Source organism: Apium graveolens, chromosome 10 (assembly GCF_009905375.1).
Source record: "Apium graveolens cultivar Ventura chromosome 10, ASM990537v1, whole genome shotgun sequence".
In the NCBI taxonomy this organism is placed as follows: Eukaryota; Viridiplantae; Streptophyta; class Magnoliopsida; order Apiales; family Apiaceae; genus Apium; species Apium graveolens.
In genome coordinates, this window is record NC_133656.1 from 166,320,936 (window position 1) to 166,326,882 (window position 5,947).

The window sequence follows — 5,947 nt, forward strand, 5'->3', positions numbered from 1 at the left end:
GTTATCAGTTGAACCTGTCACAAATGTTTTGAAACCAATTCTGATAAACAGAAGTTGGAATTCAAGTTCACAACTCTCATCCTTGAGTTCATGTCCAGTGAGAGGTGTAAATAAAGATATTTTATCCAATGACCAAGGTTCTGCATTAGAATTCGAATCCATGTTTGTCTGTTTATAATCTATATAGCATCTAATTGTAATCTGAACACATCTGTTGTCTTCTTAACCTCTGACTCTATTTTTTTGCAGCTTGAGGTTGTGAAATGATTGCAAATAAGGCTCTGATTGTGTTTGTGTCTGTTGTTGCAGTTTATCAGACCCCAAAAAAATCGATTGTGGCTTGGGTATTGCAAAAGTTTCGTGGAAACTTAGAAAATAAAAAAGACCGGTTAAGTTTTAAATAATAGCAATCTAGTCTTGAATGTATATCCTCCATATTTTAAATATCCCCCAAGTTCCCCTTTTGTACGTCTATATAAAGCTATTTCATACCCAAAGTTGTTAAATCAAAGTTTCCCTTAAAAATGATAGAGCAACTTGCAGTAGGGAGAGTGTTAGGAGATGTGGTTGGTACTTTCAGTCCAAGTGTGAAGATGAAGGTTACTTATAACAGTAAAAACAAGTTTGTTATGGTCATGAGCTGATGCCTACTGTCATTACCTGAAGGCCTCGCGTTGAGATCGGAGGTCAATATTTAAGGGAAACTTAAACACTTGTACGTTCTGCCGTAGAGTACAAGCTTTATTGTTAATCATACAAACTCATTTCAGTTGTCACAAGTTTTAGACTCTCGACCACTATGATACGAAAGAGATATCTGGTATGAATTTAGCAGTGTACGCATTTTGTAGGTAATGATTAATCCAGATGCTCAAAGCCCCAGCGGTCCATATCTGAAGGAGCATGTTCACTGGTTAGTATCATTTAAGCACTCATCATTTGTCTTATAACACACAAAATGTGCACATATTAATCACCTTAAGCCCTAAATAATAAAGATAGTATATGAATTTCAGGATTGTTACTAATATTTCGGGCACAACAGACATATCCTTCAGTTAGTTTCTCTGCTGACACTAATCATAAGGACACACATTACTCGGAACAAGATTAGTAGTGTTAAAATATACTAACATATGTGGATATAATGTTAAATAGGAAGGGAAGTAGTGAAGTACTACTAGCCATCATAGATAGGGATCCACCGGTACATGTTTGTATTGTCTAATTAAGGAGAGAGAAAGGCATGCAGTGAATAGAGTACCATCATCTAAAGACAATTTTAACACCAGATGCTACTTTGAAGAGTATGGTTTAGGCCTCCCTATGGTTGCTGTCTACTTTGATGCTCAACAAAAAACTGCTGCGAGAAGAAGATCTTGATCAATCTTTACTATTATCTGTAACATTGATTCATGATTTCATGTATATGGACGTGACTGTCTGTGTGTGAGAGATAATGATTGTCAATGCTAAAATGTAAAAATAGTTGGCTATATGATTAGCTATAATTATTTTTTAGAATTTTAGCCGAGGGGTTAGAAATTATATTCCAATGGTATTATCTATATTTTCAATATGTAAAGTTATATCTAAGGGTTTTTATGTTGTACAAATATAGTCAACTAAAAATAATTTATACTAAGAGGTTACAAGGTTGGAGTGTAATTTTTTTTACATATTTTCTGAAATTGACACATAATGCGCTAGATTATTTAGCTAAGAGTTTTCAAGTATTGGAAATTAAAAATACTCTTAATTTATTCCCTTTTATTTTGACACGTGACAAGATAAATTTCAACATACTTATATATTTTATAATTTACAGCTTACTATATCTCAAATAGAATGCTAAAGCAATGTTATGTATTACATAACTTTACAAAATTATAGAGTAATGCTAAAGTAATTTGAGATTTAAAGAAAACATATCTACACATTTTTTTTATAAAAATTTATATTTTTATGTATCTACATTGTGCACCTTATAAGAAAATTATTTTTGGAATAAATTCGAATTTGGAAGGAGTTCACTATTACACACATCTTAAGGATATGAATGCCGGAGTGGAGATTATAACTCACTAAAAGGTTCTTGCAACATATCCAAATTCTAAGTTTGTGCAGAACATAAATAACATATCTAATTTTTAGTAATTTTAGGGATTGTTTAGGAAAAACTTTTTTAGTAATCAGTAGTAATTCTATTTTCCTAAAATGTATTTTTAAGTTTTGTGTTGTTTTATAATATGTATATTGCAATATTTTGGATGATTTTAAATACAAAATTTGAACTCTGTAAATTTAAAATTTTACAAATTCTATAATCTAGATATTAATTTGTTAAAGTTTTAATTCTTCTTTTTCCATTTCTTTCTATGTATATTAATTTTTTAATCAAAATGAGCAAAAAATATTCGTGAAATTTAAGAATAATTTTGATATTAAAATTTGAAAGCACTTATATTTTAAATAGTAGCATAAAAGTCAAGAATTTAAATTTTAAAATCAGGACTCATAATAAGGTTAATATACTCATATGGATGTACAATAATCTTTCTTTTATCAAATAATTTTGTATAAATACAACAAATTACAAGTTTATGATTTTTTGTTAACAAGTCTAAATACAAGTTTATTCATTCTTACATTATCCTAAAAAAATCAAATTTTTGAGTATGTAAATAATAAATTTATTTTATATGCATACTTTTTATTGTATTTAACTAATAAAATTATTAAGTTCATTCAAATTATGTACAAAAAAATATTATGAAGCTAAAAGTGCAATATAAAATTATGATAAATTATGTAACCTTATGTAATATTGATTTTAAGGTCTATTATATTTTGATATTAAAATCTCAAATATTGAATGAATTAATGAAAATCTCCAAAATTTTAAAAAAGAGATATTATCAAAAATAATGATAATTTTGTTGGCCACCAGTTTCACCTTTTAAGAAAGTATGACATTATTACATTATTAAATCATATTAACTAAATTAATGCTAATTTAAATGAGAATTTAAATGTTATGTTTTTAATAAATTATCTTTATTGATTAGTACATCCCACATCGATAACATTCTTATATTAAATTCTAATTCTCCCTTCGTTCTAATGACAGTGACTTATATATATTTGATCCTATTAATTACAATTAGGTTTTTTCTTATTATTTTTAAAAATTTACTATAATTTGATGCTAATTAAAAATTTTATCATGTCAGAGTAAAAATTCATGGAGGTGGATATTTATGTAATATTTTTATGCATTTTCAATATATGCATACACAGTTTACATTTTCGAAAAATTATATTTATTTATATTTCAAAATTATTATTTTATTTTATGTAATTTTAATTTTTTTTTACATCAAACTCTGTTGAGAAAATAAATATTGTAATTTGAAAATATTTTTTTTGAAGAATTAATTTTAAAATGCTTAAAATAGGAGGTGTTAGTGTAAGTTGGCTATAAGTAATATTAAAATGAGTTTATTAATAAAAATACTCCGTTAGATAAATAATTTTAATGCACTAATGTTTACTTTTGTAAATTGTATACATCAAATATAATATAGTGGTTGTCAATTAAAATATTTTAAAATAAGTTAAGTAGAGTATTTATATATTTTTTTCAAAATTTTAAGTGAGAGGTGTCTCCCGTATCGCGACGCCGAGTAATATTAAACTAAATTGTATATCAAAATTGAGTTACTTTGAATATAACTATATAATTTTCATTTATCTATAGTATATAGTTACCTTTTGACAATTAAGGTAATTTATGTAATTTTAAATTTTTTTACATCAAACCGTGTCGAGAAAATAAATATTTTAATTTTATTATCTTTTTTTTGAAGAATTAATTTTTATAATATTTAAAATTGAAGGTGTGAATTTAAGGTGGCTATCAATAATATTAAAAAGAATTTTTAATAAAAAGTTTGAGTTGCAAAATAATTTTAATGAATTAATGTTTACTTTGGCAATTTGTATACATCAAATATAATATAGTGGTTGTCAATTAAAATTTTTTAAAATAACTTATGTAGAGTATTTATATTTTTTTCCAAAATTCAAAGTGCGAGGCGTCACTATCGCTATAAGCCGACACCGAGTAATATTGAACTAAATTATATATCAAATTTCAGTATAACTAGATAATTTCCATTTATCTATAGTATATATTTACCTTTTGACAATTAAGGTAATTTATGTAATTTTAAATTTTCTTACATCAAATTGTGTCGAGAAAAGAAATATTTTAATTTTATTATCATTTTTTTGAAAAATTAATTTTATAATATTTAAAATTGGAGGCGTCAGTTTAAGGTAGCTATCAATAATATTAAAATGAATTTTTAATAAAAAGATTTTGTTACAAAATAATTTTAATGCACTAATGTTTACTTTTGCAAATTATATGCAAGGGTTGACAACTATCCTCTTCGTCACGGTGGTCACGGGTTCGAATCCCACTGGAAGAGAATTTATGATTATGCCTCTTGAGTCATAGTCTGTCGCTTAAATGCGGTTTACCTTGATTCACGTGGTTTGCATGCTATTGCGTGAACCCGTAGGGTTTACCAGTGCGCACCCGAAGGATAGCGGTTGCGGGTTGTCTACGATAAAAAAAATAACATAGTGGTTGTCAATTAACATATTTTAAAATTTCAAAATAACTTATGTAGAGTATTTATATTTATTTTTTCAAAGTTTAAAGTGCGAGGTGTCGCCGTAAGGCAACACCGAGTAATATTGAAATAAATTGTATATCAAAATTCAGCTATTTCGAATATAACTATATAATTTTCATTTGTCAATAGTGTATATTTACCTTTTCACAATTAAAGTAACTTATGTAATTTTAAAACTTTTTACATCTAAATGTGTCGAGAAAAGATATATTTTAATTTTATTATCTTTTTTGAAGAATTAATTTTATAATGTTTAAAATTATCAGTTTAAGGTGCATATCAATAATATTAAAATAAATTTTTACTAAAAAATTTCCGTTAGCAAAATAATTTTAATGGACTAATGTTTACTTTTGCAAATTGTATACATCAAATATAACATATTGGTTGTTAATTAATTTTTTTTTTAAATGACTTATGTAGAGTATTTACATATATTTTTTCAAAGTTTAAAGTGCTAAGTGTCTCCGTAAGGCGACGCCGAGTAATATTGAACTATATTTTATATCAAAATTTAGCTATTTTGAATATAACTATATAATTTTTATTTGTCTATAATATACATTTATCTTCTGACAATTAAGATAATTTATGTAATTTTAAATTTTTTACATCAAACTGTGTCGAGAAAAAAAATATTTTAATTTTATTTTTTTTGAAGAATTAATTTTATAATGTTTAAAATTGGAGGTGTTAGTTTAAGTGGCTATCGGTAATATTAAAATAATTTTTTAATAAAAAGTTTTCGTTGCAAAATAATTTTGATGCACTAATGTTGCAAATTGTAAACATCAAATAAAATATAGTGGTTGTCAATTAACATATTATAAAATAACTTATGTAGAGTAATCATATTTTTTATTTTTTCAAAGTTTAAAGTGCGAAGTGTCGCCGTAAGCGACGTCGAGTGATATTGAACTAAATTTTATATCAAAATTTAGTTATTTTGAATATAATTATATAATTTTATTTGTTTATATTATATAGTTATATTTTGACAATTAAAGTAATTTTATGTAATTTTAATTTTTTTTTAGCAAAATGTCACGATAAAAAAAACATTTTAATTTTATAATAATTTATTTGAAGAAGTAATTTTATAATGTTTGAATTAGGAGGTGTGAGTGTAAGATGGCTATCAATATTATTAAAATGATTTTTCAATAAAAAAATTATGTTAGAAAAATAATATTAATACATTAATGTTTAATTTTGTAAATTGTATACATCAAATATAACAT

General features: G+C 25.1%; 1 pseudogene; it reads left to right on the top strand.

Annotated features, from left to right (window-relative positions):
- The first annotated feature begins 524 nt into the window (after positions 1-524).
- On the top strand, positions 525-1,383 carry LOC141691269 (protein TERMINAL FLOWER 1-like; annotated as a pseudogene).
- The last annotated feature ends 4,564 nt before the right edge of the window (positions 1,384-5,947 follow it).